Genomic DNA, 17566 nt, shown 5'->3' with positions numbered 1-17566 from the left:
GCTCAGGTCACAATCTCGCGGTCTGTGAGTTTGAGCCCCGCGTCGGGCTCTGGGCTGATGGCTCAGAGCCTGGAGCCTGCTTCCGATTCTGTGTCTCCCTCTCTTTCTGACCCTCCCCCGTTCATGCTCTGTCTCTCTCTGTCTCAAAAATAAATAAAAACGTTAAAAAAAAAATTAAAAAAAAAAAGAAATGGAATCATATTCATGTAGTGTGTACTCAGTTGTGTCTGGCTTTTTTCATTCAACATTATGTTGACATTCATCCATGGATTTGCAGGTGGCAGTAATTTCTTCTTATGGTTTAATATATGGCTACATTTCTCCCTCTATGACTGTACCTCAGTAATTGATTTATCTACCCTACTGTTGATCGACTTTTGAGTTGTTTGCATTTCTTGGCTATAATTAAAAGTCTTAATCAGTATATGTATGCATGTTTGTTCGCCCTTTCTTTCTTTCTTTCTTTCTTTCTTTCTTTCTTTCTCTTTTTTAAGTTATCTCTATACCCAATGTGGTGCTTGAACTCACAACTCAGTGAACAAGAGTCACACGCTCTACTGACTTAGCCAGCCAGGTGCCCCTCTGCTTGTAGATTCTTTGGGTATAAAGGAGCAGAATTGCTGGATCTTCATGTGTCTGGAACTGCGGTTGATACTGTGAAACAGTTTTCCAGAGTGGTTTTACCAGTTGATGTTTGTACCTAGCACAGTGGCTGCAGTATCCGTGCTTGGTATTGTGCGTCATCTTCCCTTTAGTTGTTCTTGTGAGTGTGTAGTGGAACCGTGTTGTATCAAATTTGGTTTTTATTTTTTATTTATTTTATTTATTTTTTTTTCAGCACAGTAATTCTACTTTATTTTTTATTTTTATTTTTTTTTTATATATATGAAATTTATTGACCAGTTGGTTTCCATACAACACCCAGTGCTCATCCCAAAAGGTGCCCTCCTCAATACCCATCCCCCACCCTCCTCTCCCTCCCACCCCCCATCAACCCTCAGTTTGTTCTCAGTTTTAAACAGTCTCTTATGCTTTGGCTGTCTCCCACTCTAACCTCTTTTTTTTTTTTTTTTTCCTTCCCCTCCCCCATGGGTTCCTGTTAAGTTTCTCAGGATCCACATAAGCGTGAAACCATATGGTATCTGTCTTTCTCTGTATGGCTTATTTCACTTAGGATCACACTCTCCAGTTCCATCCACGTTGCTACAAAAGGCCATATTTCATTTTTTCTCATTGCCACGTAATATTCCATTGTGTATATAAACCACAATTTCTTTATCCATTCATCAGTTGATGGACATTTAGGCTCTTTCCATAATTTGGCTATTGTTGAGAGTGCTGCTATGAACATTGGGGTACAAGTGGCCCTATGCATCAGTACTCCTGTATCCCTTGGATAAATTCCTAGCAGTGCTATTGCTGGGTCATAGGGTAGGTCTATTTTTAATTTTCTGAGGAACCTCCACACTGCTTTCCAGAGCAGCTGCACCAATTTGCATTCCCACCAACAGTGCAAGAGGGTTCCCGTTTCTCCACATCCTCTCCAGCATCTATAGTCTCCTGATTTGTTCATTTTGGCCACTCTGACTGGCGTGAGGTGATACCTGAGTGTGGTTTTGATTTGTATTTCCCTGATAAGGAGCGACGCTGAACATCTTTTCATGTGCCTGTTGGCCATCCGGATGTCTTCTTTAGAGAAGTGTCTATTCATGTTTTCTGCCCATTTCTTCACTGGGTTATTTGTTTTTCGGGTGTGGAGTTTGGTGAGCTCTTTATAGATTTTGGATACTAGCCCTTTGTCCGATATGTCATTTGCGAATATCTTTTCCCATTCCGTTGTTTGGTTGTTTCCTTTGCTGTGCAGAAGCTTTTTATCTTCATGAGGTCCCAGTAATTCACTTTTGCTTTTAATTCCCTTGCCTTTGGGGATGTGTCGAGTAAGAGATTGCTACGGCTGAGGTCAGAGAGGTCTTTTCCTGCTTTCTCCTCTAGGGTTTTGATGGTTTCCTGTCTCACATTCAGGTCCTTCATCCATTTTGAGTTTATTTTTGTGAATGGTGTGAGAAAGTGGTCTAGTTTCAACCTTCTGCATGTTGCTGTCCAGTTCTCCCAGCACCATTTGTTAAAGAGGCTGTCTTTTTTCCATTGGATGTTCTTTCCTGCTTTGTCAAAGATGAGTTGGCCATACGTTTGTGGGTCTAGTTCTGGGGTTTCTATTCTATTCCATTGGTCTATGTGTCTATTTTTGTGCCATCAAATTTGGTTTTTAATCAATAGATGCATATTGTAAAACATTTGGAAAATCACAGCAAAGTATGAGATGAAAAATAAAAACTTTAGTTCTGCCATCAAGATACATAGGTGTTAATATTTGGGTGTATTTTTTTTCTCACTGTGTATATGTATGTATATGCACGCTAAATACAAAATTGGAGTTTTGTGCAAGCAAGATACTGTTAACGGGGATACTTTGGGTGCCTATATAATGAAACAAGAAAGCACAAATGGAATGCCCAAAAATAGAGGGCTAATGATAGTATAAATGTACCTCATATTTCCATTTTCCTGTTTTATTTGGAGGAAGAAGGAAAAAGGAAAGGAAGCCAGCATTTGTTATGTATTTGCCGCGCCCTGGACTCTGTGCTGATGGAAGTGATGATGCGTCCAGAGTGGACTTGAGTGCTGTGAGAAAGTGTAACCCACACAGCAGCCGTCTGATATACAGCATGTTTGAAAAATAAGTCTTATTTCACACCTTGTAACTGAGCGTGCTGGAAAACTAGGCTCATGTCCCAGTGTAAATGGACTCTAATTACACTGGCAGGTTGTTTGCCCAGCCGCAAAAGTGCACATACTCCTATTGTTTTAACCCACGTGAATATTAACACATAGGGAGCACCACTTTGCATGGAGATTACTTCATTATTTTGGTGTGTAGGCTTCATATTTTAACAACTGTCCTGTTTCCTTCAAATGCATTAAAGCCAATGCCATTGTTTTTCAACATTAAATCTAATCTCAAAATCCTAATTAAAATCTATATTTGAATAATTTGCATTATTGGCTGAAGTTTTCATTGGTTAGGTTTTTTTTTGCCAAATGGAACCTTGTTATTTGAAGCCATGCGTAATCTCCTGAATACCCAGGACTAATTTTTGTTGCCAATAAAAATGCTTTGGTGGGGGTGGAGGGAGGATAGAAAAAAAGATAGACCAGAAATCTACAGTCTTATAATCCTGAATGTACTTTATATTTTCATGACAATCAGTAGAGACCTCTTGGTTTTCTTTCAAGAGCAGAGGGTATGGGATCTTTCCGTTGAGGATGGCTGGCCTCGGGTAAAGTTCTCTCATGTGGGCCTAAGTTAATTTTGGGTGTGTTGGGGAATAACTTTGAAGAGCGATAAATATTTTGTATATACTTGTCAGATCACTAAGTTGTACACCTGAAACTAATGTAACATTGTGTCAACTGTACTCAAGTTAAAAAAAAAAAATTTTTTTTTTAAGAATAGTGAATATCTACTCTCATGGTCTTTACAAACAAAAGCCAGAATTCATTAAACTTTATTCAGACAGTACAACCTAAATAAAAATAATAGCTTAATTTTGGACATGTTGGACAATTAGGTATTTCACATTAGTTCATTTTCCTGATTTCTGAAGCTTATTTATTTAAAGGGTAAGACTAAATATTTAGCTTTATAATTGAAATTTCAACAGGGACACATTTCCCAGAATTACTAAAACCTAGATACTAATTAAAATTACCATTTGCATTCTTTTTTTTTTTTTTTAATGTTTTTTTTATTTTCTGGGGGGTGGAAGGGAGAGACAGACAGAACGCACGCAGGGGAGGGGCAGAGAGAGAGGGAGACACAGAATCTGAAGCAGGCTCCAGGCTCCAAGCTGTCAGCATAGAGCCTGAAGCGGGGCTCGAACTCATGAACTGCGAATCATGACCTGAGCCAAAGTCGGACGTTTAACCGACTGCGCCATCCACGTGTCCCTACTGTTCTTATTAGTCTTATTTATCATGTGGAGATACGTTTTTTAGACTTTAATTTTTTAAATTTTTTTTTTTTTTCAACGTTTATTTATTTTTGGGACAGAGAGAGACAGAGCATGAACGGGGGAGGGGCAGAGAGAGAGGGAGACACAGAATCGGAAACAGGCTCCAGGCTCTGAGCCATCAGCCCAGAGCCTGACGCGGGGCTCGAACTCGCAGACCGCGAAATCGTGACCTGGCTGAAGTCGGACGCTTAACCGACTGCGCCACCCAGGCGCCCCTAGACTTTAATTTTTTACTGAAGTACAATTACCATACAATGTTATTATTAATTTCAAGTGTATAATACAACGTAGTGATTCAACAGTTTTGTGCACTACTTGGTGTTCACCATGATAGATGTGGTTCCTATCTGTCACCGTATGTTATTACTGGATTATTGACTGTATTCCCTATGCTGTACTTTTTATCTCCATGACGTATTTTATAACTGGAAGTTTGTACTTCTTTATCACCTTTATCTATTTCATCTACCCCCTTCCACCTCTTCTCTGACAACCACCAGTTTGTTGTATTTAAGAATCCGGTTTTTTGTTTGTTTTTTAGATTCCACAGAGGAGTGAAATCATGTGGTGTTTGTCTTTCTCTGACTGACCTATTTCACTTAGCATAATACTCACTAGATCTGTCCATGTTGTTGCTAATAGCAAGATCTCATTCTTGTGTGTTTTTTTTTTAATGTTTGTTTATTTAGAGTGCGTGAGCAGGACAGGGGCAGAGAAAGAGGGAGAGTGAGAGAATGCCAAGCAGGGCCCGCACTGTCAGCGCAGAGCCTGATGCAGGGCTCAGTCTCATTTACTGTGAGATCAAGAGTCAGGCGCTTAATCGACTGAGCCACCCAGGTGCCCCAAGATCTCATTCTTTTTTGTGGCTGAGTAATATTCCATTGTATGTATACCACTTCTTTATCCTTCCATCTGTCTGGACACGGGCTACTTTCATGTGGAGCTCTCTTTAGAGGCTCTAGATGCATAAGTCTCCTTGTTCCTATGTTAGATACTTGTGGAAATTACTGTGCTTCTAGTTCATATGACTGCTTTTTGTGGTTCTTCTGTCATCTTCTATAGCTGACACCTTGTTTGCTTCCAGAGCGGCTCACGCTTCTGTGTCATTACTTCTACTTGGCTTTGGACTAGGGATTGTGATTTCCAACTGTGTAGGATTGTGTGTAAGAAGAAAAGAAGGAAGCTGACAATGAACTGTGTTATGTATTGGGTGCTGGGTCCGAGACCACATGTTGCCTAAAAAGGAAACAGTCATTTCCCAGCACCACTGTTTTGCATGCTCAAAGGCCGTTTCTGTTTTTATTTATTTATCTTTATTTCTTGACAGTAATAATGACTTGTTTGTAATCAAAATGGAAGCACTACAGAAATGTGTGATTTAAATTCAGAGGGTCCCAGGGTGCCTGGGTGGCTCGGTTGGTTGAGTGTCCGACTTCGGCTCAGGTCATAATCTTGAGGTCCGTGAGTTCCCTGCGACGGGCTTTGTGCTGACAGCTCAGGGCCTGGAGCCTGCTTCACATTCTGTGTCTCCCTCATTCTTTGCCCCTCCCACTCACACACACTCTCTCTCTCTCTCTCAAACATAAATAAACATCAAAAATAAATTCAAAGGGACTCATTTTATCACCTCTAGGCATAACAGCTCTTTAAGAATTTGGTAAGCTCGGGGCGCCTGGGTGGCGCAGTCGATTAAGCGTCCGACTTCAGCCAGGTCACGATCTCGCGGTCCGTGAGTTCGAGCCCCACGTCAGGCTCTGGGCTGATGGCTCGGAGCCTGGAGCCTGTTTCCGATTCTGTGTCTCCCTCTCTCTCTGCCCCTCCCCCGTTCATGCTCTGTCTCTCTCTGTCCCAAAAAATAAATAAAAAAAAGCGTTGAAAAAAAAATTAAAAATAAATAAATAAAAGAATTTGGTAAGCTCTTTTTAGATTTTCATGTAACTTTATAAATATGTTATTTTACAGAAATGAGGCTACTCTCTATATAACATATACATATAGTTATATATATAATATATATGTTTATATATATTATATATATAATATATATACAGTTATATATATAACTGTATATACATTATCCTGATACTTTTTAAAAACAATGTATCATGATACTTTCCATGGCTGTATATAAAAAAAATTTTTAATAGCTTTCTGGTATTATGCAATGTGGATATATAAAAATTTAGCCAGCTTCCTATTAATGGAAATTTGAGTTATTTGTATACAAGTATTTACACACTTAGGATTGTGTTTGTGTAATTCTTCTGTTTAAGGTTAATTACTAGAAGTAGAATTGCTGGATCAGCTGGTGTATACATTTAAAATTTGGTGCGGTCTGCCGTAAGCGTGTACCAATTTACTCTTGTTTAGGTAACAATGGTACAAAACAATGTACCAATTTACTCTTTTATCAAAGACTGTTTCTGTGTATTTCCTGGTGTTTTCAGAGTGCAAATTGTGAATCAGAAGTGTCAGATGAGGTATTTTTGCGTTTCAGTTTTTAGTCCAAAGAGAGGCCTTTATTTATTGGATGCAAGAGGCAAGAAGTAGGAGAAATGCCTCTGTCAAGAAGAGAGGCAAGTAGAGCCTGGAAAAGGAGGAGGGAAGAATGGAAGAAAGAGAAGATGCCAGGGGAGATGCTCGTCTTCCACCAGAAGCAGATCCCTCCTGTGCCCTCTGGTTTCTGTGTGTGGCACTTTCTAGCCTGGCCTGAGGGTCTTCCTAGATCACCACCGTCCTTCTCACCATTTCAGGTTATCCATTTACCCTGAAGTGGATAACCTTTGGGGAATGGAGGCCTCCCTGTTTCCATGAGGACATCAAGCACAGATCTTAATTGTGAATAGAAGCTAGTCCTTTTAGAGCTCAGATACCGTGAGGCTCACGAAATTGCTGGGAAAGTGGGAACCAGACTATGGAAATGGTCCAGGGAAGCTGGGTACGTAGGGCCACAGGCATGCTCTGAGTAGGACATGCCACCAGGGCCATGCTGCACTGGGGACACAGGCCCACCTTGTGGCAGCAGAGATGAGAATTTGGCCTTTTCACCTCTACCAGTTAGTTGTGGTCTCTGCCTCACTTCAGTTCTCCTGTGTACATGGGGAATTCCCCAACAGAGGAAAAGATTGTGTTCAGATGCTGACTGAAATAGGGATCATTTCCAGCCTCTATCCTTGGATAATCCCTCTTGCTTCCTTCTTCAGGGTCTTTGAGATCTCAGAGAAGGGGGATACAGGTGTAGATATGTAGACACATCCATACACACATACTTAGATACATATAGCCTTTTTAAAATCACTCTGTATGCTCCCCCCTGTTAGGTAGCATGGCAGCACATGTTGTTGTTGTTTATGTTTAATTTTTTTTAACAATTATTTATTATTGAGAGACAGAGCATGAGCAGGGGAGGGGCTGAGAGACGGGGAGACACAGAATCCAAAACAGGCTCCAGGCTCTGAGCGGTCAGCACTGGGGCTCGAACTCATAAACCATGAGATCATGACCTGAGCTGAAGTTGGACGCTTAGCTGTCTGAGCCACCCAGGTGCCCCTTGCCCATGTTCGGTCCAGCTGCAGGGGTAGGGATTCAACAGATGGTTGGTTGTGCCACGTTTGTGGGTGGGTACCTAAGGATAATTTAGATGGAGATTGGATTTAGCTTGGAAACTAAGACCCTTCAGCCAGAAGACGTAGATAGTTTGACTACATGGTCAGATTATTTGTATTGAGGAGTCAGGAGGCCCAAATTCAAGTTCCTCAGAGCAATGACTTCCGGTAAGAAGACGATTATGAGTGAAGACACCTGGATTCTAGTGTTGGTTCTGACAACTAAGAGGGATGTGGGACAAACCCCATGATTTTTAAATTGTGTCCTCATGTTTTAAGTGAGGGTTTGGATGAAGTCATTGTTTTAGAATCAGACGACCCATCAGGAGAATTACCTGGGTTGCATGTGTGCATGCGTGCACACATGCAGAATGTTAGGCCTCAACTCTAATCCATCCATCAGAATTTCCAAAAGGGGTCTGGGAGACTTGTATTGTTAAAAAAAAACTCGCAAGTGATTCTGATGGTGCCACAGTTATAGAATGCCTAAGAAGTTTCCTTATCAGTTTTCATGTTCCACGAAACGTGTTCATTTCAAAGGTGGGTGGTCTGGAAAATTGATTTTATTAGGCATCTTCATCAACTCTTCTCTGAACTTAATAGAGCTCCACATTGTCTCATCTTCAAATTCTCTTTTTCTGCATTCTGTGGCAAAGGCTGCTAATTTTACATCCAGTGTCTATTCTCTTCTTCTTTGGTAACCAAAATACCTGATAATTTTCTAGGGTGTAATAATGTGCCAAGCTAAAAGATTCTATTTCCCAGCCTCCCTTTCACATGGCTATGGGCCAGGGACTTCAGCTTTAGTAACTGAAAGGTGAAGTGTTATGTGTGGGGCTTATGGAAGGTTCCAGAGACTGACTTGTGTAGACAGTGCATCCTTTTGCTTTTTCTGTGTCTTCCTACCTACTGCTTGGGACATGGACACAACGGCTAAAATCCAGTAGCCATCTTGGATCATGATGTAACGGTGGAGTTGGAAGCCATACTCTAAGTAGAGCACAAAGAAAGGAGGAGTCTGGATCCCCAAGGACCCTGGAGCCGTGATACCACCCCTGGAGTGCTTACCTCCACACTTCGTTCTTGCTGGTTAAGCCAAAGTTATTTTGTGTTTTTGATCATGAACAGCTAAACCTAACCTCACTGATACTCCTGCTGGGTGGAGGCTTGACAGTATGTCTTCCACACCTCTAGGTGGCTTGCGCATAGTAGGTGCTCCATAAGTATTTAACAAGTTAAACGCCCAGTGGTACTGAAGGCTCCAGCTGCTCTCACCTCTGCCTTTCTTATGTTAGATTAAATTACTCATAGGGACCTTTTGTTTGTTCTGTCCCAACCACCAGGAAGGTCGTTCACAGTCCTCTGTACAGGGCTTTAGGCCACACGCTTAAATATTTTGACAAGGCAGCAGATAGTGGGCCTTTGAAATTGCAACTGCATGCATACATTATTTCAAATGAAAATCTAAGGGCTGGGCACTTTTCTGAATCTACAGAAGAAATTGAAGGTGGTTTTCAAATGATGTCAGAAAAGGCCACCATGGAATCTTTTGCTATCATTTGGAGGCTGTTCTTCCACAGTGCCGGCCAGGAACTTGATGTCAGGGGACTCTTTTGAAAGCGACTATTAAGGGGCCCTCATTGCCAGCTACTGACAAGGGGGTCTGCCTTCTCAGTGGCAACCTCAGAGGTGGTCTTGGCCAGACCAAGTTGCTCCTGACTCATGCTGAGCTTTGTCAGCCAGGCTGACACGCCCCTTCGAGGCCAGGACAACATGCTGGTTTCCTGGAAGCATGGGGGCCAAGACTGTGCTGCTAAGAAAATGGTACTGTTTTTGCAAGTATGGCCTAATGGGAGTGTGTTTAAAACTCTTCCTCAACAGTAAAGCTCCTTTCCAAGAAATATGGGGTTAAAAAAACCCAGACTTAAAAGCAAAAGCTGGGAGATGAATCAACTCTTCACCGATACCAAGGAGTTTATTTCAAAACAGGTTTCATTGACTGCATTGATTTGGATGGCCCACCCATCTCGGTTTGCCCACTGAGAGCAGGGCGCAGAGGAAGACCCACACCCTTTGTGGGAAAAAGTGAATTCTGTGGCAAACCCTAGTGGCTCAAGAGTGTTTGCTTCTCCTGGAAATAATTATAGAAATATGCAATCCTTGAAAGGCAACATCTGGCTGGCTGGAGGCGAGCTGGCAAATACTCAATCTAAATAGATGGAGGTGACGTTGCACAGAAGGAAAAGAAACAGCCTGAGAAAAGGGCCAGTAAGTTTTTGAGCCCATGTCTAGAGAGATACCCCTCTCTATCCTTGGGTTGACTTTTCCCCTGGAGAAGGGCACCCCTCCCAGCCTTTCTAGAAGACAGATGCACAGACCAGAGCCCAGTGACCTATCCCCTGCACTTCTGAGGAGGCTTCCATGGAGGAAAGGGGGCCTCTTATGGCTCTGGTTGGCTCCCAGAGCTGAGATGGGTTTGCTGCCCAGGGAGTGCCCTGGACCAGGGCTCAGCTGGCAGCCTTGACTTCTCATCTGCTTCCAGTGCAATCTGAGGTGTTCATTTAGATGGTTAGACATGTCTTTCCCCCCTCAATGCTTTTTCAAGGTGCCGTTTGCTTGTCCTTACCAGCCATGCCCAGCACCCGGGAGCTCTGCAGCATTTCTGCCTGCTCAGTTCGGAGGGGCCCAGCTTTGGACCTCTTGAAACTCCAGGGCACATCCCCTTTGGTCCTTTTTAATTTTTACATCCGCCAGCTAGTGACGAAAGCAGAACAGCATCTTCATGGGTTTATGGATGTTGGCAATTTTTCTTTTTTAATAGCATGCGATATGTGTTCAAGGAAAGAATTCAGTTCTAATAAATCTGAGGAACTATTCTGGATTTTCAGACACTGGGTTTCTATGAGAGCTATGGTAGGGGTATTTTGAAGGACTTACTGGAAAATCTGGGCCCTCTGCAAGTTTTTGCAGATGGTGCATTTTCACAGAGAAATGCTTCTAGTAGCAGTTTTGTTCAGTTCTTCTATAGTTGTTACTCTTGGCTGTGGTTTTGTGGAGCCTGAGACAATGGTCTTAGAAGTCTGGGTTTGACTTCTCTGGTCTCTTAAGCTTTCAAGCACCTGAAGAAGGCTTAGAGAAGACCAAATTTCTTTCAAGTCAAGAGGTCTTGGAATCAATCCCTGGAGGAATGCAGGAGGGACATCCTGCTTTTGAATAAATAGTTGTTAGTGTAATGTGGCTGAAGTAAGTCCTAGTAATCACGTTGAGAAGGGGACTGAAGAATGGAGTTTATCTGGGTTAAAGGGTTAAAGAGCTGAGAGTCCTCAGACCCCTAAGACACTGAAGTTCCACCTCTCCTTGCTTGCTCTGTGATCTCAGACGAGAAATCACTGGACTTTTCTGAGCCTCAGTTTCCTTACCTGTAAAACTGTGCAGCCCGTCTCACTGTCTTTTTCTGTGCTCAATACAGTCATGTGGTATTGATGCTTTCTGAACTGTAAAGTGCTGTGTCAATGTTGATGGCTCTCTTGTTTACTTCGCCCTTCTCCTGGCCTCCAGTGTCAGTGATGACATCAACATCACTGCTTCCACCATCCCTGGGCTGGACCATCTTTCTCATACTCACCTCATTTCTCACACTTACCTGTGTCACTGACTTTGGGTTGCCGTTTGGCCCTGCTTCTGATTTGGGAGCTGTGATCTTTGTTTTTCCTGCTCCCGGGTAAGGCTTTGTCTTTCTAAATCTTCCTGCTTGGACTCTGTGATAGGTTCTCTGTTTTCTGCAGCATTCTTAGCTTTGTTCTGTACAATCTTCAATTCTTTTCTATTGTTTAAGAGTGTGTGGGGAGGGGAGAAAGGATGGGGACCTCTGAAAAGGTGCTTTATTAATCTTTTTCTGTGCTTCTTCCATGTTTGCCTTCCTCAGCCCAGACTCTGCCCCCTTCCCCAGGGTTTAGAGAAGACGCAAACGCTCTCAAAAGGTGTTGGCTTTATTTAACTGTGTGGGGCTGCAATTTACATTTAAGACAAATGCCTTTTATTCGTTCAATACAGATGCTTACCAACTGCTATGTTTACAACTAAGTGCCAGACCCTACATTAACCCTAGAGGATAGGTGGTGGTATCTTTATCAAAGGATCGCAAAGCACAGATCCTACTCTTGGTAACTTGTGTTTTGGTGGGGGAGATCTACTGGAGGAGATGCCAGTAAACACACAAAGGCATATCAGTGGGTGATAAGAGCTCAGAATAACAATTTGGTGAGGTAAGGTGGGTGGGGGATGGTGGAAAATCCTACTTTATGGGGATCGTCTTTCCTATGAGATGGCCAACAAGAAGTTGAGGCTGGACGGAAAGTCTTGAGCATGGCTATCCTAGGGGAAGAGCATTGGGAAAAGGAGATGGACGCAGAACCTGCTGGATTTCACAGGTCATCTTAAGGCTTTTATTGTGATGGCCATGGGAAGCCAGTGCAGGGTTTTGAGAACGAAGGAAGTGGACAACCTAGAACTTTCTGTGGGCTTACAGAAAGCGCAGGACTTGCTATGGACTTGTTCTGTAGCCACTGAGAGTGGAAGTGGCTTAGTGACACAGAAGAGGAGCGGGGAGTAACAAAGGGCACTGAAGGTGGGAACAACAAGCTGGAGCGGGTACCTCAGGAAACCACGTGCCTGCTGGTTCAAAATGTGTTTGAAAATGTTGACCAAACACACGAGAGTGTGGTAAGAAGGTCACAGGAGTGTGCTGTGTAAATCCAGAAAGGTATTAGTATGCATACTGAACTAATGGCCAGAGTTACCGATAGTGCTGTGCTCTGAATACATTCTGAAATAAATGCTTTTCCTTGCATTCGTTTGTTTATCAAAATGTTGACTACTTATGAAATAGTAACTTAGTGCTTACTGAATGATATTAGAATTTGTTGTCTTGTTTCTGGTCAGTTCACAGGCCACATGGAAGGTTGGGCCATCTGTTTCTTTCTTTTTTTTTTTTTTTTTAACGTTTATTTATTTTTGAGACAGAGAGAGACAGAGCATGAACGGGGGAGGGTCACAGAGAGAGGGAGACACAGAATCCGAAACAGGCTCCAGGCTCTGAGCTGTCAGCACAGAGCCCGACGCGGGGCTCGAACCCTCGGACCGTGAGATCATGACCTGAGCCGAAGTCGGACGCCCAACCGACCGAGCCACCCAGGCGCCCCGGGCCATCTGTTTCTTTGATGTGAGTTTTTTGTTACCTCATGGGGGTAGAGTTGGTACCAGTTGTGGTTGAACCATCTGACTACTGATGACAAAGCTGTGTCATCTGCCTCTACTCTTTGGAGGTGGGCTCCTAAAAAAGCTTTCTGGGGGTGCCTGAGTGGCTTAGACGGTTAAGCGTCCAACTTCATCTCAGGTCAGGATCTTGTTGTCTGTGAGTTCGATCCCTGCATCAGGCTCTGTGCCAACAGCTCAGAGCCTAGAGCCTGCTTTGGATTCTGTGTCTCCTGTCTCTGCCCCTCCCCTGCTTGCTTGCTCGCTCGCTCATATGCTCTCTCTCTGTCTCTCAAAAATAAATAAACATGAAAAACACTTTTAAAAAGCTTTCTGTATACACGAGGAGTTTTAATACATTTGTTATGGCAGCAAGAGCTAAGTTTTAGCATTTATGGGAGGTCTTGACTCGCTGAAACTTCCCTGATGCCTGGCTCTGCTTTTTTCTTTGTTTTTAGCAAATATGAAGGGGGGGGGGTGGATTTCTCACTGGCTTTATTTTCTGAATTGCTTTTAGTTTTAACATGCAAAATCATCGTCAGGGAAGTAATTGTGAAAAGTAGGTCTAGTGTGGATTGGATTTCTTATCAGAAAGTTCATTAGAATAACATGTAGCCTTTTTGCTACTGAAAACAGCAGTCCCCTTTTGATGATGTTTAAATTTTGAAGTTCAAAAAAGGAATTCAGACAGTTTGTTCCCATGTATGAAAATATTATTACTCTGTTTAGTATCTTCAAGAGGCATGGAGCTGAGAGGGTGGGGTGGAAGTTAAGTGACCTGGTTAAATATCCATGTGCTGCCGAAATCTTATAGCAGGTGGGATGCTCAGAAAGAAAACAGTTCCAAGAAGTCGTTTCCCAAAAGCAGTGGAGGGTGGGTCACACCCTATTATGTGTTTATTCTGGTAAAGGGAAAAGAGAGTTAGCTTTCCTTGGGGCCCCAGATGTCAGGGATGATGAACAAATACATTCATAAGCTGGACTCCTTTCCTTTGATGGAGACCTTGGTCCCAAATGCCTCGCTAGGAGGTAAATCTTTTTCTTCATATGAGGAGTGCCCAGTTGCTCCCTTTGGACTCAAAGAATCAGTTATTCAGAAATGTGACTTTAAGCCCCAAAGCAAAGTTTGGGCAGTGTTTCGAGGGCTAAACTTCCAAAGACTATGCCCTTTCCCAGGGGTCAGCACAGGACCTTTTGGCTCCTCTTTCATGAGGGGAATACTCTTGAGATTGCCATTTGGCCTCCTCCTCCCTGTGGTGTGTGCATTCACTGAAGGCCATTCGGGATTGAATGCTGAAGAGATTACGGGGCAGCCCTGCCCTCCAGGAGCCCACAGTCTGTGATGGGAGGTAGAGAAGAGATAGGGCAGTCCCAGTGAGTGGGCCTGGGCAGCACTGGCACATGTGTGGGGAGGGGTTGAGGGGGTCAGAAGACAGGAAACGTGGTCCGGGGGAGTCAGGGAAGGTGAGGCCTGAGGAGAGGAGGGGTTGCCAGGCAAGCTCATGGAAAGCCATGGAGCCAGCACGACGAATGGCTGAGATGTTCTGGGAGGCAGGGTCAACAAGAAGCAGTCATTAACTGGTGTGGTACCTGAGGGAGAGGAAGAATCTAGGAAGCTTCCCAGCTTCCCGGTGGGGTTGGCATTAATGTTTTGTCCTGTGCTTAGCAGCTTGAGGAAAGGATCAAATGGTCCTGGGACCTTTTGTACTGTTGGACAATTGGAAGCTACTATAACAAGAGTAGGCATGATGGTAAGTTGGGTCTAGCCAGGGAGTTGTTTTTCTTATGAGAAAAACGTAGAGAAACAAGTCCCAATAAAATGTTGTTTGGTTTGAAAAAACTACTAGAAGAGAATTACGAATGGAAAGTTTCCCTACAGAGCATCTTAACTGTAAGCTGTCTTGCGTTAGGGCGTTGCTTTCTTCTATGTTGGCAGGTGGCAGTAATTCCTTCTATTTGTAAGATGGCACCAACCATCAGCCCAGAAGGTATTTAAGCTAAGAAGGTTTGGGGTTCTGGCCGGCAGGAGCTTGCCACTTGAAGAAACTGGGGTTGTGCCCTAGTTGGGGGGATCTGCTGTTTGCGGGGTAAGGGCTGCATACTTGGGAGTTAACATGGTCTAGTAAAGTGGACGAACAGGGACTTGGGGCTGGGATGGACCAGATGCCCTCAGAATCCTAGCTCTGTCATTTGTTAGCTTATAACCTTGTCCAAGTTACTAAATCTCCTTGTCCTTCAGTTTTCCCATTTTCTTTACGGGGGTGGGGGGTGTCAGGCAGTGTTTATTGAATGTTAAGTAATCCCAGCTCCATGGGGGAGAAAATTCCTAGGACAAAGGAGAAGAATAGAGATTAAATGCCCAGCCGTGCATTCACACTCATATGCACGCACCAGCAGACATAACACATGCGTATCCAAGCTCCAACAGTGACAAAACAAACACCTGCCTCCCCATCCTGAGGGACAGCTGTTAGGAGCTGGTTCGGAGGTGCGGCTTCAGGATGGGTTCTAATAGCAGCAGCCTTGTCTCTCCCTGCCCCCACCCCCCTCCCCACCCCCTGCCATACCTCAGAGAGCTGGAGTGTCTGGGAGGTTAGGTGGCAACTCTTCCCTGCTCTGTTGCGGATCCTTCTTGGCCTGGATCTCATTCACGGCCTCTTGGATGGAACACATGTCCCTCTTGTTGGCCATGGGCACACAGCTGTAGGTCTTGTTGGCCTGTAGCATGTGGCCTGTAGCATCCTTGGCTGCCACCTTGCCGGTTAAGCGGCTGTACTTGTCCTTGTCGTCACTAGCAGGGCTCCCCATCACAGGTCCCTGCTGGGCTGCCTCCTCTTGCCACTGGGCCAGCTCCTTCAGTTGGGGTTTCTCCTCAGCCTCCTGGGGGTTCCACTCCTCCCCATAATGATAGGAGTCCAGCTCTTCATCTGAGCATGCAAACTCCTTTTTGAAGATCATGACATAGAGACACTCATCATCTCTGAAGGAGAAGGATGTCAGGCCAGCCACTTCCACCATATTGTGTAGGGTGCTCCTCTCTATCTCGTTCATTGGCTGAAACTTTTTCTTAATCTTCCCACTGTCTTGGATGAAATCTGACATCTCTTTCTCCATCCTTTATGAAACTCCACTTTCTCTTGTTTCTCCTGCTCCTGTAGTTTCTTCAGGCGAGCGACCTGCTCTTGGGCCTTGTGCCGAGACTCCTGGTCACCGAGACTGGGTGACTTCTCCATGGAGTTCAGGATGGAGCCTAGTAGGTCTGCCATCTTGGGAGTCAAGTTTTCCCATTTGAGCAGAATGTCAGGTTAGATGTGAACCTAAGTAGAGTGCCCTAAGTAGTGCCTGGCTCGTGGTAGGCACTCAGTAAATCGTCAATCTGTTTCCTTTGTTGATATGGGACATGTCTGTATCACCACTGGGCAGGAACCCTGGCTTTCTGTTTATCACCTGAATGACACTTGATCCCTTGGGCAGATAGCCACCTTCTTTCTCTTGTACTCCCTGTACCTGCTTTGGCTAATAGATGGGGGGAGGGGGGGTTGTGGAGGCCTTCTTATCACTTTCTTTCTCATGATGTCTGCATAGTGCCTGTGAGAGTGTGTATGCGTGTGTACATGTACATCCATGTGTGTGCTTTGGGGTTGGAGGGTTGGAATGAGGAGGCTCAATAATAATGATTGAAAGAGAGGAAAAAATAAATACACTCTAAATATGTCTGTTGCTATATTATTTGTTAAAGACCTGCAAAAAATCTTGTTAACTACTAGAGAAACTAAATAGAACCTACCAAAACTGCTTTTTCAAAATATTAAGCCTCTGCTTCCTAATTTTGTCATGGCTTATGAGGGTGCCTTTTAATTCTTGTATTAAACGCAATACTCTTGTGTGACTTTAGTGTCTTCTCTCCTTTGCTGAAAAGATAAAATGCGGTCCTTTTCTTACAAAGAGTGAAGTTTATCATGTTTGTGTCTTTTCAGATTCAGTGGAGAAAATCAGATTTACTTGAAAATGTTAAGACATCTGTAGTTTTTGTATTTTGATACAGGAGTCTGAAAATGAGCTGTAACAGTTGAGAGAACAAAAATGAGCACTGTACCACAGGCCAACTTTTGAAGGAGTTTACTAACATGTATCAAATTTCTACCATACTGGATGGTGCTCTTGTCAGTGTTTTTCTCCATGTCAGAATATGACACAAGTATGTCCTGACGTCGAGGATGTGCCTGAAGTAATTCTCATTCACTTCTTGTATAGGCTGCAGTCCCTGAGTGGATGTGTTGGGTGAGCCGGAACACCCACCCCCAGCTGCAGGCAGGAGTGGCTTCCCTCCAGTCAAGGGACTTAGTGGGGGATAAGATCTGGAGAAAACTCTGCTCTTTGGTTGTTCTCTTATCTTCTTCCCTTCTCAGCACTGTTTGGGCCATTCTTACCTCGGTACTTGTTATCTCTGGTGCCGATCACCTTGATATTTTCTCAGTATATGTAAGTGGATTATTGTTACGAGTAAATAGGAGATGAAATCATTGGCTCCCAGATTTGGAAGAACCTGCAGGTTCTGAAGGGCTGACCCCGGAGTCCCTTCTCAACCTGCCTGTTTGCCTTCCTCCACTGACGGGAGACTCACTGTCTACCAAA

The 17566-nt window shown here is 43.8% G+C and overlaps 1 protein-coding gene and 1 pseudogene across 2 annotated transcripts in view; one reads left to right on the top strand and one right to left on the bottom strand.

Moving 5' to 3' along the window:
* Positions 1 to 17566, top strand: part of CGNL1 (cingulin like 1) — a 201394-nt gene that overhangs the window by 59633 nt on the left and 124195 nt on the right. The window lies entirely within an intron of this gene.
* LOC125168042 (sperm-associated antigen 7-like) lies at positions 15309 to 16197 on the bottom strand (annotated as a pseudogene).

The sequence above is a fragment of the Prionailurus viverrinus genome, chromosome B3 (assembly GCF_022837055.1).
Source record: "Prionailurus viverrinus isolate Anna chromosome B3, UM_Priviv_1.0, whole genome shotgun sequence".
Taxonomy (NCBI): domain Eukaryota; kingdom Metazoa; phylum Chordata; class Mammalia; order Carnivora; family Felidae; genus Prionailurus; species Prionailurus viverrinus.
This window is presented reverse-complemented; position numbering and strand designations above follow the sequence as displayed.